Consider the following 22651-nt stretch of genomic DNA (forward strand, 5'->3'; position numbering starts at 1 on the left):
CGCTTAGAGTTTGATTGATGCATGAAAGCTGCATGTGTGTGTCTTCAAGATGGATCTGGTCCATCCTTTTCATTCCAGCACATAATTTTGGGGATGCTAATTAGATATTGCTAATATAGAGCATCGTGGACATGAACTCATCCATCTTCATTATTAAGCAGCTCTCTGCTTCCCCCATGGTGCCCCTGATTCTGGACACTCCAGCAGAGCTGGCCTTGAGGGGAACAGTCCAGCCCTGGAAATGGATCCTCCAATAGTGCAGAGCCAGCATGATGATTTCATCACCAGAGTGGTTGTGACCAAGGTCTAGAACATGGCCAGGGTTTCTTAACTGAATAGTGGAAATCAAAAATATACTCAGGCCCAAAATTAAGGGTTTAAAACCGACATTACTACTTCTTTCCTGCGTCCATCTGCTTTTCTCAGGCAAATGCAATTATAGAGGCCTGATTCCACAAAGTGATTGTCTGCCATTAGCCTTCAAACGGTTCCATCCTTCCCTCCCCACACAACAACTCAAGTGAGATCTCAGTGGAGCACCTGCCTCCCTTCTGCTGTGTAGGGATCCTGGAGTCACAAAAACAGCGGCCAGCTGGCGCAGTTGTGTTAGGATAGCTCTGTGAAGTAAGTGTTCTGTCTAAAAAAGAAATGTTATAAGTGGAGGGTGCAAATCAGCAAGATAAAATTCCAGGCCTAGCATTTTTGAAAGAGCCCCAGGGTATCTCCATACCACCCATGGTACAGGGTATGATGCCATGCAGTACCACACTGAGACATACCACACTTGCTCTTTGTACTGTCATGACCCAAAGGCATGATTGTGTGTGTGCTTCGGCACCAGAATTATCCCCGCCAAGTTGCAGAGCATTGCACGGGAGAGTTTCCTGTTGCAGAGGAAAACCCCGGTGCAGGGACGAGTTTCCCGCCTTTTCTGCAGCTTCTTTTGCAGAGTGCATTGCTCGAGTTGCAAGAGGAATGCACGGTGCAAAAGAGTTCCCGCCACCGGTATGCAAATTCGTTTCCCGCTATTGGCTAGTTTTAAATTATTCCCACGTGGCGGCTAACGATTGGCCTGTTAGCCGTATAAGAGGCTTGAGCAGTTTCCGCCCAAGCCGAAGAGGACTCCACATCCATCTCATGGGGACTCTGGATACACGGCAGGGTAACAGAAACCCTGTGTGAGATTCAGAGGAGCGTGGCAGCCTGATCCACCGCCCACCTCTTCCCGTCTTCGAGCGCGACTTTTATAAGACGTATTTACGATTCTGATTTTGGTGGCTCGTTCACCCAGAGCATCCGGAGCTCTGCACCGTGGAGCCTAGCAACCTCCACGAGTCCGTCTGTGTTGTCTGTCTGTAACCGCAACTCAAGCAAGTTTTCCAGCCTACACCACTGCCATCTCGGTGTAAGTAAACAATCTTTTAAACTACCGCTAAGCGTTTGTGCCTAACTCCAGCTCGACAGCCTCCCCTCTCCGACCCGGCGTGCCCGGGCTGCCGGCCACAGCCCGCGTGCAGCATGGAAAAGGGCTCGGGTCGCTCCCGGCCCGCACATGTACCACCTTCCAAACCAGGAGTTGTGCAGTGTTGCACACACACTAATAGGCTTTGCAGAGGCATGGCTTAGGGGAACTAGATGCTTAAATCCCATCCAAACTCAGCAGAAACAAGTACCTATTCCCATAGACTGAATTTCCAGACCTCATAGGACACCCCCAGCAAACACACTCTGTACTGCCAGGATCTACTGTCATCTACCTTGGTGGAAACTATAAGCAATTCACTGACTTCAGGGCAGCCAGTCTAGATACAATTGAGAGAGACCTATATTTGGCCCAAAGAGGGCAACTTTTCCCCTAACCCCACACTAAAAAAGGTCCATACCTACCCTGGCTTATTATTAATGCAATAAACACAAAACCAGAAAAGCTACTTTAAGGGAAATCAATGTTTTTAAGATAAAACATCAGTATAATTCAAACAACCTTAGTCAACTGCCTATAGTAAATTAAGTTTACAACTTTAACAAACTGTCATGTAAACCTGGTGGTGTCTGACAAATTGAATTACCATAGTAATACATCACTCACAAAAGTATTATTGATAGTGACAGGAAGATATTGAATTTAAATTATTCATTCTTATTGATTAAACAGAACATCCTTACCAAGAATGGGGGAAAACATCTGACAAATATTGTAGATTCATATTTTAGCTCCTGGCATAAATAGCAGTCAGGCTAGACTGCTGTGCCTTTGCATATTCCCGTACGGTAGATCAGGTAGCAGTGAAGTTTCACACATTGGGAACCCTTCAGCCAAATACCTGGCAAGAAGTTCTGTGCCACAATAGATGTCTTTCACTTGAAAAAACTCTAGCTCATTGCAAAAAAAGGGTGACTTTTCCAGCCCACTTCAAAACACAGCCCTCTCCCACTCTGTGTAAGGTGCACCAACCACGACTAGACCAGGTAGATGTCTCCTTACCTACACACACAGTTTGTATCCTCAATCCACTATCCATAAAGTAACTGCATTTGCAAACCCCTCTGTATGTTAATGACCTGAACAGAATGTGAAGGCCCTTCACTTGAGTCCCCACTGGCACTGCCACATCTACATGATGAATACAGGATCTTCATAAAGTCCTTGTGCACTTTTAAACTTTAATAACTTAGGATGTAGTTATGATAGACACAATCTGTAAATGGCATTTAAAAGCAAGTGTATTACAGCTTTAGGACAACTAGAGTACACAGTGCCAAACTTCAACATAACCACCATCCATCATGATACAGTGCTCAATCCGATCTTCCAACTCCTTAAAAACGTTTCCCAGTTGCTCTTGAGTTACTGCACTAATTGCATTGGTGATCCTAGCCCCAAGTTCCACCAAAGAACGTGGTTTTGACAAGTAAACTACACTTTTAACATGTCCCCATAAAAGGAAGTCCAACGGCGACAGGTCAGGTGAACAAGGTGGCCAAGCAGTTGGTCCACCTCTGCCTATCCACTTCTCTGGGAAAACATCGTTCAGAGCGTACCGGCACGGAGCTCCATCTTATTTAAGAATAAATTTGTTATTACTTATGAAGTCTAGCATTGTGTACTCTAGTTGTCCTAAAACTTTAATAAATTTGATTTTAAGTGCCATTTACAGATTGTTTCTATCATACCTACAACTTAAGTTATTAAAGTTTTAAAGTGCACAAGGACTTTATGAAGACCCTGTACAATCAAATGGATCACTGTTTGCTAATGTTTCTTACTTCCCACAATTAGAAAGGCTTCCCTGGGATATGTAAGGAGTAGGTAATATCTCCCAACCATGCATGTACATGCATATGGAAGTCTCTTCTCTCAGGACCAGGTCTTAGCAAAATTGGGGCATCTTACCATTTACTTATCCTTTCCAAAAGGGGCCATCTCTCACCTCAGTATTTCCCTGAAGATTGATTCCAGACACACTGACCATCTCAGTTTCCTAAGGCAGTTATAAACACATGCCAAAAACAAACAAAAAAAAAAAAAAATCAGAAAAATCAAAAGTCAAGCAAGCCTTAAAGCAGCAAGCACTTTTTGACCTTTGACACATGATGAAAAAAGAACACTTCCTAGGGAGAGAGATTGGGTGTTCTGTTGTGCTTTAATTTCAATACCTCAGGGCTTTCTCCTTCCTCATCTATCTACTGAATTTTTCACTGCTCCAGCACTGGATACCATATGATGAAAAGAGAAAATGCTTCAACAAAAAAAGAAGAAGTTTTGTTGCAAAATAAAATTCAACTAAAGTCCCCAGAATCAATCAAAAGTCTGCAGGCCTGCCCAAAGGCCAATTCTTTTGCTGGTTTGGGGGACTAGTTAGTGTTATACCCAACAGAGATGCTGCATTTGTAGATTTGCTGTCCTTTACAAATATTTATATGAAAGAGTTTTAATCATGGTGCTTGGGACAGACCCAGTGAGCGCCAAGCATTTATGTGCTGTAGGAAGAGGTCGCCAGACTACAATTTAGAATATTTTTATAGCAGTGAGAATTTTTAGTAACTGAATATGGGCAAGTCAGCATAATATTGATTGTAGCAAAGATTTTAAAAAATCAACTAAGGACATTTGTTTAAAATCTGGGTGGTCCTATTCCTGCATAATAAAGGACTGTGGTACAAAATAGTTTATTTCTCAATTGTTGTATAACAGAAAATTGGGATGTCTCCATGTGTGAGGTTCAAGCAGGTGGTCTGAAGTCATATATTCAGATAAACTGATTATTAGAAAACATACATTGGATCTGTACATGTGCATATATATACGCATGCATTTGTGCATTTATAATTTGAAAATTCCAGTTGATGCGATCAAAGTGGATTTTAAATGCATTAATAAGAAAGTTTGTGGTTTTAAATACAATGGTGCTGATATAAAGTGAATTGTGTATATAACATGTATAAATTACCATACAGTCCTGCACAGGCAAGTAGGAAATTCCTGGACACCATATGTGATTAATTTGCACTGTTCACCGTGCAACATTAGGCTTGAATACTCTTATCATTAATGTATATAGCTAGTGATCACAGCATCATAAACTTACCCAGCTCTTTAAAGAAAGCAAAATACTAGCATTGTTTGGCCTCTATGTTGTGCAGTTGTACCAATGCATAAGCAAACACATTTGCACTTTTAAAGAGTTAGGATTTCAAATCTCTCTACAAACATTAGTTAAGCTTCACAAAGCGCTAGTGAAGCAGGTCATGGTCTCTGCACTCTACAGATGGATGAATCCAAGGCACAAACAATTAGCTTCCCTGAGGTCACAACAGGCAGTGCCAAAGTTAGTAACAGACTCCAGCTCTGTGCATTACCCACTAGACAGTGCATCTTCCCCTGGATAAAACCATCCAGCATAAAGAGATGTTTCCTCTTCAGCACAGCCGAGTGGGAAAGACAAGGCAATCCCACTGTTACAATCCCCTTCCATCATTTGTGGAATAATAAGATGGAAAAATAAGCTAATACACCACAATAAGGAGCTACAAAGTTAACACAGACTTGTTTGCCTACTATACTGAGTTACATTTTTCAGCTAAAAAAAAAAAAAAAAATCTCTTCACCTGCCTCCAGGTGACATTTTTATTCTTTCTATATTAAGAAAAAATGCCTTTTCCACAAGAAAGTTCAGACTGCAACCCAGATTATTTCTGTCTGCTTGAAATAAAAAGGAATTTGTTTTATATACTTGACCTTTGATAAACTACTATACAATAAATCCTTTTCATTTCCCTCTCCCCACTGAGTGTCTATTTGAGCTTGCGTAATACGGCACCAATCTTCAGCTCTGAGAAACCTTAACAAAAGAGACCATGGAAAATTAGTTTGTTTCTAGTATTACTACATCCTTGTTTAAAAGCCGTCCATGATCCTTCCACAAAAATACTTAAACAACAAATTTTCCTTATTTGAAGTGTTTCACAGCCACTCAAACATAGAACTGTATGTTCATAGATAATAGTGCCTTAAAAATCGAGTGTAGCTACCCATTTCTGATAAGTCTTCACATCTGAATGCATCTCAGCCACCCAATACATGTATTCTGAACCACAGACTTGGTCAGTCTAATTGGCCTCTATTTCCCATCCATGTTCCACAATCCTCTGCTTTCCCAGGATGTTCCTGGTTTCCCAGAATGCTTTGTGACATTTACAGTGAAAGGCGCAGGAGCAACTGTACATACTTCCAGGGATTGAGTGAAACAACAGAAGGAAATTTTAATACCCTGGGATTGGGATTCTAGATACCCAGTGAAAGCTTAGCGGATACATTTTCCTTTTTATTGTGTATGCAAAGGGTGAAGTCCTGGTCCTTTGGACTTCAAATGGAAGAGCTATCACAGACTTCAACACAGCAGGATTTCACCTAGTGATATCCACAGGGATTCATTGCATGTCAGGAGGCCAGATTAGCTTTGAAGAGAGACATCAGGCTAATCAGGGCAGAGAATTTGGCTCTGGGAAGCAAGGGAGAAATGCCAGGGAAGACAATCCCCTGTCAGTTGGACAAGTGAGGGAAGCTGAGGGCTATAGATGAAAAGAGAACTGAGTAAAAGAGAGACCTAATATTTGGTGGTGGTGGCGACAGAGGGGAGCAAACAAGTGTGCCATCATGTTTCTCTTGCTGTCCCATAAAAATCCTCTTTTTGTTTTCATTGCAGAGAACATTTAGCTACTCCCGACTTTACCAGCATTTCAGCCAGGCAATGAACTAGCAATAAAAAAGCTTCATATCATAACCACAACCCTGATCCCCAGCCACAAAGGTAATCAGGACTATTTTGATAACAAACCTGATTCCCAGCCACAAAGGTAATCAGGACTATTTTGAGATCAGCTCAGTACATACAAAAGCAAATATTTCTTGGGAGAACGTAAAAGGCCAGTCATTCCTTCTTCTACAGTAGTATTTTGCTAATTCCTACAAATGGCCTACACCTTCTGAATTTTGATTTTTCAGCTGAAATCTTCAACAAAGCTTTATATTTCAAGTGGAAAAAACAGTAGACTTAAACTTTTCACAACTTTAGCGATTTTTCTCCTGACTTATCAACACACTCCGCTGCTCGGTTTCATTTTTCGGCACATCTTGACAGTCATCTCAAAGTGCTTTCAAAAAGTCACAGCTAAATCAACTGGCCGAGATTCCTGAAAGGCAAGCAGCTATGCAGGCAGCTCTGTTTGAAGAACTTTAAAGCTGGTATATACAGTACTCAAAATCCAGAAATGCCAAATTTAAAAGTTGTCATGTGCCAGTGCAACGGTACTCTTTGAGTGCCTGCATTAGAATACAGTCTTTAACTGCAGGATCCCACATGATTTATTTGAAAGGATCTTGTGGTATTCCAAAGAAAGGTTAGACCAGCAAGTCTTTTCCAAGCTTGAACCTTGTTAGGTGTGCAAATACCTAGAGGCGATTCACAAGATAAACCCAAAGATCCCAAATAGGATATCCAGAATGACAAAAGCATTCTGACTTGTTGCTGTCTGAGTCCTTTGCCAGAAGAGAATTGCTCTATTACTTTTCCATAGTCAAAATATGAGTGAAAGCCAAGAGCTGGCATTTTCCAAGAGGGAGAGGGAGAAAGGGCCTTGATTCTAAAAAGGTCGACAACCACCGGGTTCGGTGTTCAACGAATGAGGTAACTCTCCAATATTTGTTCTTCTCACTTCGACTCAGTTCATAGATTCCTCCCTTAATTACCACATACTGTCCAATTTCAGTAACAGATGAATCTCATACTCCTACCTCCCCATCCAAATCCACCAATCAAACTACATGCCAAATAATGAATGGTCTTGCAGAAAAAAAATTATATGTGATCACGTAGTCAAGAAAGAAAAGCATATGAACAGAGACAAAAGTAAGATTCTGCAAGTAGTCTCAGTGCTGGGGCGGTTGGTTCTTGAGTGTTTCATATTACCCCCTGAAGTTTATCCAAGTGATAAAAACAAAGATATTCCAGCATATGGAGCTATATCCAACAGGGTAACTAAGGCAGAGCAACTAGGGCAGCTGTCCCAGGCACTGAATGAGGAGGGAGCTGGAAAAATATTTGCTACCACCAAAGCTGCACAATCACACCTGTAGCAAAGCAGCAGCCAGAAGCTGAAGTTGCGCCAATGCCTGACTGCTTTGTTCCGCCTCTGGCTATACCCTAAAGAGCAACCGAATGATCTGCCCTGCACTTTGTGCGCCCCAGACAACAAGAAAGGGAAAGGTGTTGGGTTTTACTGCATTCACCCTTCAAAATTGAGACCTGACTTTAACCTTGCATAAATCTTGAGTTGCACTACTCAGTATGAGGAGATTGTGAATTTGCATTATGCAGCCTATGTAAATTTTCCATTTCACCGAGAAAAAAAAAAAAAAAAAAAAATCACTCTTTATTCCTAAAATGTACAAGTACACAGGAGAGAAGGTAATCCATAGCTTCATCCTTACTAATGTGAAATAATATACTTTTAGGCTAAGTATAGATGGGCAAAAGCCCAAGGCAGAATTGATCCAATCTACACATAGATTGGACTGTTAATGAACAGAATTCAAATTCACTCTTTCATTGGCCAAGGAGGGAGCCCCCAAGGTGGGAGCCTTTCCCCCACATAGCCTGGCTCTTTCTGGCAGCGAATGCCTGAGCCCCACCTCCTCACCACCCCCCACCTCTCAGCAGCTGAGAAGGGCGCCATTCCCCCACCCACCCACAGCTAGGAGGCAGGGGGCTGGCAAGGGAGGGGTTCTGGGGTGTTCACTGCCTGGCAGATCCAGGCTGTCGGGGGGAAGCCCCTTCCTGTACAGACCCCACCTGGGAGGGGCTGAGGTGCAGATCCAGTCGTCCCCTTTGCTCCTGTGCCCCCGGTGGCCGAGTTGGGGAGCAGAGGCTTTGGTGCCTCCGTGCTGTGACAGCCCAGGGGTGGAGTCACCTGACTCAGGTTGGGCAGAGGCAAGCCCAGCCTGCAAGGGGGATTAGCAGAGAGCCACAATGCATCCTTGTGTCAGAAGGGGATCTGGGACAGAAGTTCAATAGACCAGTCTAACCCAAAGTGATTCAATCTGATACTACATCCATCCAGGTCTATCTTAAACTGACTTCTGCCATTTTGAAACTGATATATGTGCACTGAACTTCTGTTCTGTAACAGGTTTAGACTGGCTTCTGATCACTTACACCGGTTTATGTGTAATGTCTGTCCCAGCCTTAAAGACAAGCATAGTTTTTTTCTCAAACCATATCCTTAAACAGAACAGTAGGGCATGTCAGCTCCCATCCCCTGCTGGGACTGGAACAGCAGCAGTTTCTAATGACATTACAATTGTATTTATGTCCCAAGATGAAATTTTGCATAAAAATAAAGGAAGCAATCTTGTAATTTCTGAAATGAGAAAATAGATTCATCCAGGGGCAAACAAAGCTTGATATTCTTCTGTTTTCCTGCCACCTGTTGAGTGCTGGGAAATTGCCCATATTAGCTGGGAAATTGCAGGCAAATGTTCTAGAAAAAAGAACAAAACTTTGAAAAAGCTGTACATTTCTTCAAAAAAAAAAAAAAATGGCTGCTTGCAGATGTTAAAAAAAAAAAAAAAATATATGCTTTACAGAAAGAAGCAGCACTTTACTTCGGCCCCGCTCCACAGCGTCTACATAGAATAGGCACTTCAGCAAGGCTTTTCGGAGCTTTTATCTAAAGCTGATTCAATCAGCTATTGGATTATAGCACCAAAAAAGCCCCACTAAAGCACCCAATCTATACAGACGCTGGGCGAGTTGGGTCCAGCTAAAGCAATGCCTCTTTGGGGCATGCGCTGGACTTGGCGCACGGTCACATGGAGTTGAAAGTAAAGTGCCATTTGTTTGTTTTTTTAATATCTGGAAGCAACCTAAATGTCTTAAATGCTTTCATGAGATAATGGTGAGCAATACAAATGACAGCCCATTTTCTCATATGAAATTGTGGTTGCTGAGGGAGATACCCAAAAATTGGGGTAAGAATCATTTGCAAGTAACATATAGTTCTGAAGCTGGAGTATTCAACTTCATTTTTCTTAATTATTTCTGGCATCTTTCAAATACATGAATAACCTCCCTCTGGCAAGGGGAAATCAATTCCTAGTCTCCTTTAAGAAAAAATGTGCCAAATAACAAAATTAAAACCTGCAAATTTCTATTAAGGCAGCTGAAGTTCTAAAGTAATGAAACTAGAGTAGGAAAATAATAATCTGGGGAGAACAACCCCAGAATAAACGTAAGGTTGTGAGACTACTACACAAACAGCAAAGCTTATCCCCCAGGTAAATGTGGCTCTCCACCAACCTCCTCGGAACGGTTGAAGGAGGGACTCTGGAGAAGCTGTATTTAGCTCGTGTTGACCAAAAGAACATCAACTCCAGTGTGCAAGGCTACAAATTGAAGGATTAAGTAAATGAAGGGAGAGAAAAAAATAAGACCACTCTCTAAAGAATCCTCAATATGAAGACAAAGTCAGTCTGGAGGTGTTTGGATGTTTCAGCTGTGTCCACAATAAAAGGATGCCAGACCTCCATTGACCCTTGCTAAGAATTCAACTGCAACCCTTACAGCAGCTGTTTATGCTATTTTTTAACCAGATACAGAATATCCTTAACATGATTTGTAGCCTCAGAGAAGATCATCCATGCTTTGCTTTAGGCAGTTAATGAAATCTGCCTGCCACGAAGGCTGAGGAATTGTTGTTCTTCAGGTGTGTCACATTTGCTCTTAAACAGAGCTTTCTTGTCAGAATAGCACATTGCCAGCATGACATTTCCCTCCTCCTCTTCCTCAAAGAGTCAGCTAGAAGCTCAGGTATATGGGACAAATCTACAAGGGTATGCAAGTACCAAAACATGCAGATAGGCACTCAGTAAGATTTACAGAAGTGCCGATGTGAGTTAGGTGCTTAACCCCTGTTGGCTTTCAGTGTAACTAGGCACCTATCCCCTGCTTTATGCATCTAAATACTTCTGGGAGTTGGCCTCAGGGGGCTGGTTTGGCTTGTCACCAAAATCTACCCTAAAACTAGAAAACAAATCATCTTTCTGGAACTCTCTCAAAGACACTATTATGTTCCTGAACAAGGAGGACATTTAGTTAAAGCTTTCATCTGGGTGACGGACAGGCATTCTCTGAAAGGATGGCAGGGGGAGTTGGCAGCAACACCCAACAAAAATATTATCTCTTAATGGCCCCTTGAAAGGCAGAGCAGTTGCATTCACTTCCCTTTCTTTTTGCTATTCCGCATCCTACTCACAAACAGGCTTTTGGTCATACAGATGTTTGGGGAAGTGCTTTTTTGTTCCTCCAAATTGCACTGAGATCTAAGCAGGTTGGGCACAAACAAGAGCATTTGCCATTTATCTTCTGTGCCCTTGAAGTATGTACATTACAGCCATTCCTAGGCTCAGAGCGTCATTGTGCTAGGCACTATATGCACATGTGAGGGTTTATAATTAAGTATGCAAGGAAACACAACAAGTGCTTAAAACAGACCAAAAGGGAGACTTTACGGAGGACTCTAGCAAGCAGTTCATAAAGAATACCAGCTCTCCTGTAGGCATGAAGATACGGGTGCAAATTATTGCAGAAGCCCCTTCCACCCTTCTTCGAAAGCTCTGCACTGAAGAAACGCATATAGGACCAACCACGTGCCTGTTATGAATGAACACTGAATGCTCTGAAGCCATGTGTATACCACCTCTGTGTGACACTGCCACAGAGACACACACCCTACCTATTTGCTTCCACTTAGAACACGCCAAGGCCTCGAAATTAAGTTGAGTATCTTATTCAACACACCTCAGACATGCAGCAAGGCATGGAGAGCCTCAATGCAGAGCTAAGACACCAAGCCAGCATACAGCCTAACTTCCAGATTTTGGCATACGTGGAGCAGGACAGGACGGCATGCTATGCAGTCAACCCAAGTTTGGTCCAAAGACGAAGGACTTAGGACTTGTCTACCTAAATGAACACATCACAGGCTGCAGAAGGGGGTGGGCCACCCGGGCCATGGCCCAACCAACATTTAGCACATTAATTTAGCTAGCTATGCAGTTAAAAAAAAAAAAAATAGCTATACAGTTTTAACCAAAATGACAATTGTGCATTTGTGAGTTATATAAATTAACATGCTAAAAGTTGGTCGGGCCATAGCCCGGGTGGCCCACCCTCTTCCGTGGCCTATGGAACAGGTAACAATCAGCCCACAGTCCGACACGTGTTCAGGTAAACACGTCTAATCAATGTCCAGTAACAAACACCCAAGGATTTGCAAACAGAAAACAAGGCTAAACTTCTAGGACTGCACTGAAACATCCTGCTTTCACTCAGTAAAGATTAGAGATGCATTTTAGTTTGTCAGCGTTGAGAAAGAATCAATGAGCATTTCGGCAGCAGCGAAACCAAATAAGAGTCACTGGAGAGTCCGAAGTGCAAGAATCAGAGGAGCTAGCAAGGGAGCTAAGCCTGGGAGCCCCTAGTGCCAGTCCTGTTGTTGACTACTGGTGAGTTGCCAAGGCAAACCCAGCTGCCAGTTTGCTACCCATGTTCAGATATGAGCATTGTGATAGGGTGAAACGGCCAGAAACGGGTTAAGGGCCTGTCACATGACTCAAACGGAGGAGGGTGATGGCAAAAAGGAGAGCTTGAGAGAAGCAAAGGACTAACCTCTGGGAAATGTAGCCCTCGCAGGCTGGAGGACAGCTTGGCTTTGGTATTATAAGGCGTCTGCTGTTTAATTAACAGAAGGTGCCCTGAGGCAGAGACTGGGCACATAATTAAGCATGACTTGATCCCTTCCTCTGCTGGTACCCTCCAGCTTACAGGCACCTAACAAACTAGCTTGATTTACAGAGAAGTCAGGGTCTTTCATTGTATTTAAGGTGAGGAGGGTAGTTATTTATCTACCTCTCGGGCACATTGTGTGAATGAAAACTTGCCAGTGCCCATGAAATGCTCAGGCTGAAGAGGTTATAAACATCTCAGACTATAGGCATTGTGGAAAAGAAAAAGTACCCGTGGCGGCTCAGAATTTAGCATTTTTAATTTACTGACTAGCACAGAATGATATCATGGGTCTCTGACTGCAGATGGAAAAACTGCTTCAATTCATTGGTATAACTGTCAGCACGGAAACCAAGCAGACCAAAAAATGTGACACCTTTCAGCCAAACTTAATAGGAATATAAATGGGCTGAAAAAGAATTACAATCAGGTCTACAATTGAAACATCTAACTGCTCCATTCTGTGTTTAGAGAAAATGACTTATTGCGATAACACAATAAGTATGATATGAGCCAATAAGTCACCAAAGAAGTCGCCATTTATGAGATAATTTTAAAATATATAGCTTTGCAGTTGTTTGAAAGTATGTAATGGGTTTTTTTAATGCAACTGGCACACTGTACTTCATGCAGGCTGACTGAGATTTCACATTTATTTCAAACTCATTACCCTAAATAAATCATACCCTTTCAGGCTGCTTAGTTATCTAAGGAGTAGGATCAGACTGTGCATAGAAAGTGAAGGGTCAGTCCAGCCCTCTGACATACCAACCATTTTTCCCCTTATTTGGGCTAGAAGTTTGTACATGAATATAGGAATCCTGTCTGAAATGCACCCGAGTTTCCTTCCTTTACAAAAAAGCTAGATGCTACCCTTCAGCCCAGCCTGAGCAAAGCCAAGTATGTACACTTCTCCCTGCCAGTAGCCGCCCGAGCCAGTAGGTTCCCGTGAAGGGCAGTCAGGTGAGCAGCAGAATTTTATGGAAACTGAACCATTTCCAGAAAATATTGTGATTTTGATAACTCTGCAAATTCCAGTGAAAAAATATTTTGTCCAGATTTTTCCCCTTGAACCTGTCCTCTCCGATCGGCCTCATTCGAGTAAGAGCAGCTGCACTGTGAAGATACTCAAGCTGCTGCATCCACATTTATACCATGCTCAGTCACATGTGCTGCCAGGCCAATTGCCTTGTTCTCAGTGCGCCAGGAAGCTGATCCACACTGTGAATTTCCACAAGATCACTTGTGTATCCCTTTTTGGCATATCAGGGAGAATTGTGGGAAGGCACTGGAGGACTAGAGGCACTTGGGAAGTGCTAGCTTATCCAAAGTGGCTGTGTCAGTAGCTGACAAACTGAGCTCACAGGGCTTTAACCTGTCCTTCTGTAGTCAGATAACTTGAGCTTAAGGTGAAGAGTTTTCTGCTTTTGTTTGGGGCAGGATAGGGACAATTCTCAAGTTAATTTGACTATGGAGACAAGCCCTTAGAGGGTACAGTCACTCTCTAGTGGCAGAAAAACAAATGGTTTCCATTGCCTAGAGGCTGAGGCAGACACTGAGAAGGATCAGGCAGTCGCATTTTCTCACCCTAGTAGGACATTGAAAAGCCAAGCACTGGAGCGTCCAGAGTGCAAACAGCTAATCCAAATCCATCAACAGGTGAAACATGCAGAACAAATCACCTCCGTGCAGGCTCCGACCCCCGCAGCGCTCATCTCTGTACACAAGGCAGCTACTTCACAGAAGCCCAGGAAGGCACAGCTTTGCTAAATCTATGGACAAAAGTAATTAGTGGAGCTAAATTAACACGGTACCTACACCAGAAACAGGGATGGCCATGTGCATTTCTAAATCCAGGGGACAGCCACGCTCTTGTTTCAGTGCACCCACATATTCATACTCCCATTACCCCTGGTACTTCACATAAGCCCCTGGATACCACAGCACATAAATAGAGCGGAGCAGCTCTCATCATCTCAGGATTTGCTGGACTATCCAGGCAAACAGAGTCTGTATCACTGGAACGTGTTTCCATGACAACAGGCATGCAAGTGTCAGGGTAAATCTGTTACCGAATTGAGAACTGAGAAGGCGACTGTGGCACAGATCTGACAAAGAGTGCGTTCTCTGCAAAGTGTTGCCAATGCAGGCTGCTTGAATCACAGCCTGTGAGAAGAAGTAGCAGAACAAAGATGCACAGGGTAGATTCTGCCCCCAGTTACACCGATGTAAATCCTGAGCCATTCCCAGAGTTCCCTGGGCTTAACTCCAGTTTTATGCTAATGGACATGAGAATTTGACCTGGAAAGTCAGCACATCCTTAAGGAAGGAAATTGCAAGCAGCTGCCATTTTGGCCACACTGTACGGGGTTGTAAAGAGTGAAAAACAAAAAGCTATGAAGCCTCCCTAGCTGGGGCTCCAGCAAACTCATATCCTCAGTGGTTTAGCCACAGAGGGCAGCTGCCATGTCAAGTCCCCAGTGAGCTACGTAACCTGTGTGAGAAGTTGGGGACATAGGAATTGGTCTGTACTAACCTCTATCAATCTCTTCTCCTTCCACTGGGTGCATCAACACATGCCATTAAGGCAACGTGATAAATTCCAGCACAGTTTGCACCAAGTTCAGCTGCTCTCAGATGCAGCATCTGCACGTGCACCTGGAACCACAGCAGTTTGAGCCAAGGCAAAGCAGCCTCAGGCTGGCAGAGGGCCCAGGGCAAGCGGGGACAGCCCTGGGCTCTGGGTGCCAGTGTCAGGCGGCAAAGGGGCCAGCTGGGGCACAAGAGTGCTAAAGTGTGGGGCTAGATGGCAGGCAGCCCCCACAAATTTAGCACCCTCGTGCCCCAACCAATCCATCCCCATCTGCATGTGCGTTTTACCGCACGCAATTACCCCACTGTAGGATGGTACTGTCCCCAACAGTACCGTCCTACCGTGGAGTGAATTAATTTACTGCACCACAATACCAGCACGTGTAGTCAGTGACATTTTACTGCAGAGCTAATTAGCCAACTCCACAGTAAAATGCACATGCAGATGCACTCAGTAGGTACAAAGTTCCTCTTTCCTGACCCGAAATGTGTACCGCTCCATATAGCCAGCCACACCGTCAGGATTCTTTGCTGCTATATGACTTGGATTTAACACTGGTCCATGAAATTACATAGCCATCCACTCGTGCCGAGCCTGTTTGTCATGACCAAAGGTTTCCAAAGTACCTGATACGTCCCAAAGAGTAATTCTATTTAACAGTGTTCTGTAAAGGTTCCCTTTCTTGGCACCATCTGTATTTGAGACAGGGAGCAGTAGTGCGTGTTGTTTATCCATAAGCTCAGATCTGGCCACTTTTCCTCGGCACTTCTGACACAAGCAACCCAGACTGTCCGCAGGCAAAACTTGACGTGATACCAAAGCACGTTGACTAAAGATTGGCTAGAAATGGGTTAACTCTCTTCATGTGCTCAGAGGAAAGTCCAAAGTTGTCTTCCTCCAGTGCAGATGTTTGCAGAGTAATAAAGGCTGGGCCTGGGGAGTGGAATTAATTCCTCAGCACTTCTAAGAGGGACTTGCAGGGGAGAACCAAGGGCTGAGTTTGCAGTGAGAGGCACAATTAGAGCTGGCCAGGAATTTCCCATCAAAATGCTTTTGCAAATGAAAATGCAGTTTTCCCAAACTTGAAATGCCCCTGGGAAAATTTTGATTTTGATTCCTCTCCTGGAAACAACAAGGAAATAGTTTGTTTCAGGTTGATCTGACCCAAATCACTACATTTCAGTTTGCTGAGCTCACCCAAAACATTTGTTATGAGCCCGTTCAGCATTAAACTGCCTCTCTCAAAGGTACCTAGACAACCTCCCTGGCACAAATAAAATCTTCCCCCTAGGCATCAATGAAGCCTAACAGCTGCTGGTGAGAGGTGCTGGAGCATGCAGCCTGGTCCATAAAACAGAATGGGGATATGAGGCTCCTGAAGACAGGGTTGTGTCCGCTTAGGGAAATGGCAGTCACTGAAATGAAAATATCTCCAATCAGTGCAAAAAAGACCATAAAACTTTCAGCTCTGTGCCTAATTAGATATAACTTCACCCCCCTCTACCTCCTCCTCCCCACAATGTGGGGTGGTTTCCTCTGGAACAAAACTTCCACGTTCTGCCCAACTTGGGTTACGATCAATTGGAAGCAGGGTTGAGGGGACAAGCTCTTTCTCCCCTCTGCAGTACACACAGCCTTTAAGCTTCTTGGTTCAGAGTTGAAAGAAAAAAGTAAGCTTCATTTTGTACCTTTGATCCAGATGTGGAAATCTCTGTTTATGTATTTTCGACCCTTAGGGGACCAAGATGTCATTTATATTTTCTTTTTGACAATAGACAACCACCACAAAGCTGTTCTAACCCATCGATGTGTATGGACCGCCCTGCTCCAAGAAGCCTGCTGGAACGCCCACTACTGTTTGCAGCCTGATACCAGATTACATGGGCCCAGTCCTGCTTTCTTTGAAATCTATGGAAGTCTCAATTAAATTGGACACTTCCTTAAATATGTACCCAACAGTTCAAATTGAAAGTAACATCATAATGATTTGAAACCAGATGTAAATGGTTGCCACAAGCAACAAAACATTGGGCTCTACAGATGTGCGGGGAGCCTGCTCCAATGTGCTGGAAAACCAGATCGTCGGAGCAGACTCGACTCAAGCACAGCAACTCATGCACTCCAACAACCTTCCGCGTCATGCGTATCAGCGTGTCTGTGCTGAAAAAATGGCGACGGGGCACTTTGAAATAAAATATGTTCCATGAACTTTAGTTCAAAGTGCCCCGCCACCATTTTTTCAGCACAAGGACATGCAGGAACACTGATGCATGTGATGCACGGTCACTTTTAATTAGCATGGCTTGCTAATTAAAGTGCCTGGTGCCATGTCCCAGAGCACATGTAGAAATGCCCATTATGATGAATAATAGAGAGAGAAATAGAGCAAGCTAAGAAGGATCCAAGACAAGTTCTAACATGGAAAGGGAAAAGATCCAGCAGCTGCACACGAATGAACTGATAGGCTTTAGTTCTTTGCTCCATTTACCGGATGAATGTTGCAATTGCAACTTCTGCTAAATACTACTGCAGGAACACTAAATACCAGGCACAAAAGAAATAATAAAGCAGCAAAATGCCAAACTTACAACACAACTCGCAACAAAAGTTGAGGACAATGGGGGGTTCCTCCCTTCTTTCATGTGGCAGCATTATCAAAGAGGTTTAAAGACTGCAAAAATAATGAACATGCAACTAAATCAATATCAAAAGAAATGGCAAAGGAAAATAAACCTTTACTTTGTTACCAAATGTAATTCCCTGCCCGCTGACAACTTCTCTTGCTTTGTGTTCCCTAATGGGCAATGGGGGAAAAACACTTTCATTTCAATGTTCGCTAAATGCAATGTGACTTCACATACACTTATAGATCTCTTAGGACCAAAAAACATTGCACTATGTCACCAAGGAACCGAATTTCTATTCTTGTCGTGTATACAAGAAAGTAGGGAAGACACCATTGCTCCCAGCCAATTGAAACATTAGCTGCTGTCAGTGTTGTCAAGTCTGAGTAATAAAGATAGCATAACAGTTCGTACAGGACACAGTCAAACCACACGGCACTCTGGAGGGGTCTGGGAGGGAGATGCAGCACTGATTACCCCCTCTACCCAGTGAGGCTGGTAACAGGTTTGCAAGACATTGCTCCCAATAAACAGCAGTGATGCTATCAGAAAATAACATGCACAGTCCAAATCACTTCCTTTCTGAATGGTCTATCTTTATGCATAAAATAAGTCTTCCATGTCACATCTGGATTATAGGATTTTTTTTTATTCAGGCTGAGACTACACATAGTATGAAGTCACTTACTAGTAGGAAAGCTTGGATGGAGTAAGCAATTGTAGGTAAGCAACATTCCCCTGACAATGTTTCTGAGATTAGATTTCAAAGCCAATTGCTCTGTGTCAGGACCCAATAAGTCCACTGAGGTTTCTAATTTCATTCTGCTAGGATCTAGCTTTAACCTTTAAAAAAAAAAGAAGAAAAAAAAAAGATGTAAACTGATTAATATGGCAATTATTATGGCAATAATGATGCAAATGAAAAAGGTCTTCACAGAGCTTATGTCCCACCAAACCTCATTAAAGGTTAATTTCTGCTAAGACTGATGTCCTGCCATGCAATTATTTTCTGAAAATGAACCTGCCCTATTGGTCTACACTACTAAGGGAGAGATCACCTGAATTTTCACCCGCTTCCCTGCACTCTACAGCTCTTATTGCTGTTAGGCAAATGAATTCAGATTAACTAGCCTGGCTTTGTTTCGATTTCAATTGCCAATGCATTCCTGTTGCGCTTGCTTCCCGACAAATGAGAGCATGCATTTAGTTTATCACACACTTTTCCCATGCACCATAGCAAGCTGTTGTTGAGGTTTGGTCCTACCGTTAATTAGTCAGCATGTGTATCAAACAGGCAAAAATCATCTAGTGCCTAAAGTGTCATGAACAGCCCAGGCAACAAACAGAACATCTTCAAACTGTCCCACCAAATCTCATTACAGAACAATGAACAAAAGAGGCTGCAGAAAACAGCTTGGGAGCTTGTTATCATTAATAACATCAGACACATTTCTTCCTTAACTTTTCATGTCAGAAGTTTCAGAAGAAAACAGTGGAGTAATATTTGACGGGCCTTAGAACGTCTTTGATATTCTGATCAAACTCAGCACCTGCTACTTTTTTATCTACAGCAAATGATCTTTGGAGCTCAACTACACATCTGAGACAGCATATGCAGCTGATGCATATACACACAGCAATGTGTGCGTATGTGCTGAGCCATATCATCCTATTCCAGCAGCCCACGCTGCAATTTGTGGAGACTCGTTGGTACAGGAGTAAACTGGCACCAGTTTTGTCTCAAGGACAAATCTGAAAATATTCCATACCAAACACCGTTACAATAGGTCGGGGCAGGCAATTATTTCGGGTGGAGGGCTACTTAATTAGTTGTGGTGAGCCATCAAGGGCCACAAGCGTAGCCCCACCCCTTGAAAGGTTTTCCGCCCGTGGCAGTCATCCTGGGGTCACAAGTTCCGCCCCTAACCCCTGCCCTTTGCCACTGGAAGTCCTTCCCTTGTCCCGTGGAAGTACTCCTTTTGGGAGGAGAGAGTTGCCATCTTGGAAGCAGAAAAAAAAAAAAACAAATCATACACTAAAAGTCAAATGCTTACTATAGTTTAATTTTATTACAAAAAATATTTTTGTCATGATTTGTGTTTGCATATATAGAGGTGAGGGCATAATAACTCAAAAATAATGGCTTGCTCTTGTATGTTGTGGGGGGGCATGGGGTGCGGTTGAGGGTGCGGGTGGGTGTATGGTGGGGTGTGAGGGTGTGTGGAGCGGGTTTGTGAGAGGTGTGACAATATGGTATGTTGGAAGGTGTATATATGTGGGGAGGTTGTGGGGGCAGGATGTGGGTGTGGCATTTGTGACACACTCCCCCCCCATGGCGCACAGCCCCACAAATGGCAGCAGCAACAGCAGGCAGGGGTGCTCGTGCCTGGCGCACGGCTCTGGCCAGCACTAGACATGGCAGCAAGGAGCACAGCCAGGCTAGCCCACCTCTATTGCGCAGGGCTCCACCTGGCACACATGCCACTCCCGCAGGCGCACACCACCAAGGGAAGCCCCACGCACTAGATCTAGCTGCCTACACCACTCCCTGCTGCGCAGGTCCTGGGACTCCACAGAAAATTAGACAGTGGAGTCCCGAGACCTGCACAGCAGGGAGCAGCAAAGGCAGCCGGCTCCAGCGCATGTGCCTTCCCTTGGTGGCGTGCAAGTGTGGGACCTGCACATGCACCGCACAGAGCCTCGCACAACAGAGGCAAGCCAGCTGGGCTGCACACCTTGCTGCCATGTGCAGCACTACCTAAAGCCGCGTACTGCTGGGTGGCAGCACCCGTGCCAGGCATGAGTGTCCTGAGTACCCCTGCCTGCTGCAGCTGACACTGCAGGCAGAGGCTGTGCACCATGGGGGTGGGGGGGGGGTATGGGGGTCCACACACCCCACCACCCTCCCTCACTCCCACATCGTGCCCACCCAAGCTCTGCACTCATGTCATCCCCCAGGCGCAGGCTCGGTGCTGCTGCCAGCCCCAGCCCCATACTCCATGCTCCTACCCAGCTGTAGCTCCCCTGCCCACCCCTGCCACTTCCCTACCTGGTGCCCAAAGTGAGCAGGACACTGGGGAAGATGAGCAGGTCCCCTGGCAGCTACAGGAGTAGCAGCAGCAGCTGGGCCCTTTTGCACACAAGGGTTGGAGCAAGGCGTAATAGTGTATGTTGGGGCAGGGTGTATTTGTGGGCACCTCGCTCCCACCCACATGGGTGAAAGGACTGGGTAAGGTACAATTAGTTGATTGGCATCCACAGGCTGGATGAAATTGCCTGGCAGGCCAGATGTAGCCTGCAAGCCATAGTTTGCCTGCCCCTGCAATAGGTTATAGAAGTATTATCACCATAGAGTCATTGGGCTGGAAGGGACCTCAAAGGTCCTCAAAGTCCAGCTGTCAACACAGATGGTCCTAAACCATCCCAGGTGATGTCTACCTGGCCTCCTGAAAACCTCCCGTGAAGGAGGTGCCACAGTTTCCTTTACCACCTTGTTCCTTTGTCCTACAGCTCTAACACTTCGGAAGACCATCCTACACATGGACATTACTACATGCTATCCCAGTACACACGTCAGGTAACCTCTTCCCCTTTCTCCACTGACAGAAGCACTTTTCGTATGTTTAAGCCTCATGCGTACTAAATTAATTTAATTCCTTCATTAATTCCAATGCCCAAGCCCTGCAACTGTTCTGTAGATGTTCACTTCACGACTTAATGATAGCTCTTCAACCTGCCCCTCTTACTTGGGGACTAAAACGGTTGTAATAGAGCACAGCCCCTCCCTATCAACCAACAAATGTTTGGTATGTAATTTGCTCTGTTGGGCATCGGGTGGTGAATATGCAGCTCCCAGCAGCTTGTCATCTCTCCAGCAGCAGCTCATTTCTACAGTGGGAGTTTTATCCCAGGCTCAAAATGCGCCACGTTCTCTTCGCTGTTGTTTCTCGCAGCCCCACAGTCTCTGCCTGGTAATTTTAAATCACATGCAGCTCTGGGAGGTACTTATTGACTGAATGCAATCGTGTGGGTGGCCTGAGGTGAATGTCACACCAGCTGGAAATGCTCTATTTAATGATTGGCTGGAAATGTATATGCACCAGCCTGGAGCACATTTTTGACTGAATTGGAGAATAGAGTTTTCCAATGAAAACACTGACAAACGGATTCTAGCGTTTTGAGCAGGTGCCACTAGCCTGAAGTATAAATGACTTTCTTCTTTTGCTAGGATCTCTTAACTCAACTTGACATGTTACTATGCATCCTGTGGCATTTGTACACAAACTCCAGCCCTTGTTGAGTACATAAAACACAATGTTCGTTCCAAATCTCCCATCATTCTTGGGTTAGCAGCTGGAGAAGGCAGAATCAGACCTTACTTTTTCTTTTTGATAGATCCTAAAATTGCCAGCCCTAGGGCTTGAAGCCTTCTACAGCACACAGGGCAAGTGAAGCACAGGGACTTTAAATACAGCTTTCTACAGAAGGTCCAGCTAAGAGCTCTCAATTCTAACTTTGAGGGACCAGAGGCTCTATCCAGCAGCAACAGGAAACCACTCTTCAGACCCACTTGATCCTCTGCCTTGCTGGGAAAGCTGGCAGAACATGCTGTAAGAATGGACCACCTGATGGAACCTGGACAGAGACCACCAGTACGTTGTAACGCTGCGCGCAAAGCAGCTAGATGGTGGCAACAAGGAATCTGCTATGGATTAAAACCAATAACTGGAAGACCCCATGCCCATTTGGAAGTCCTCAAAAGTGGGAAGTTTCCCTTACCTTCCTGGTAACCATTAGGCATGTGTGAAGTGGCTAGTATTCGTCTCGGATTCAGATTCAGCCAATTCGGGGGACAGTGATTTGATTCAGTGATTCAAATCACTGTCCCGAATCGATTCCGCCAAATCTGAGTCAGAGATTCAGCCACCACCGAATCGGCCAAATCTCTGAATCAAACAGGCCCCATCCCCCACCCGTTCTCCCAGCCCCATCAATGGCTGTCCCTCCCAGCCCCAGCTTCCCGGCTCTTTAGAAACAAAAAAAGCTTGGCATTCACCCGGTGCTGCCAGGTGGGTGCATCCCCACTGGCC

The sequence above is a fragment of the Alligator sinensis genome, unplaced genomic scaffold (assembly GCF_000455745.1).
Source record: "Alligator sinensis unplaced genomic scaffold, ASM45574v1 scaffold157_2, whole genome shotgun sequence".
Lineage (NCBI taxonomy): Eukaryota > Metazoa > Chordata > Crocodylia > Alligatoridae > Alligator > Alligator sinensis.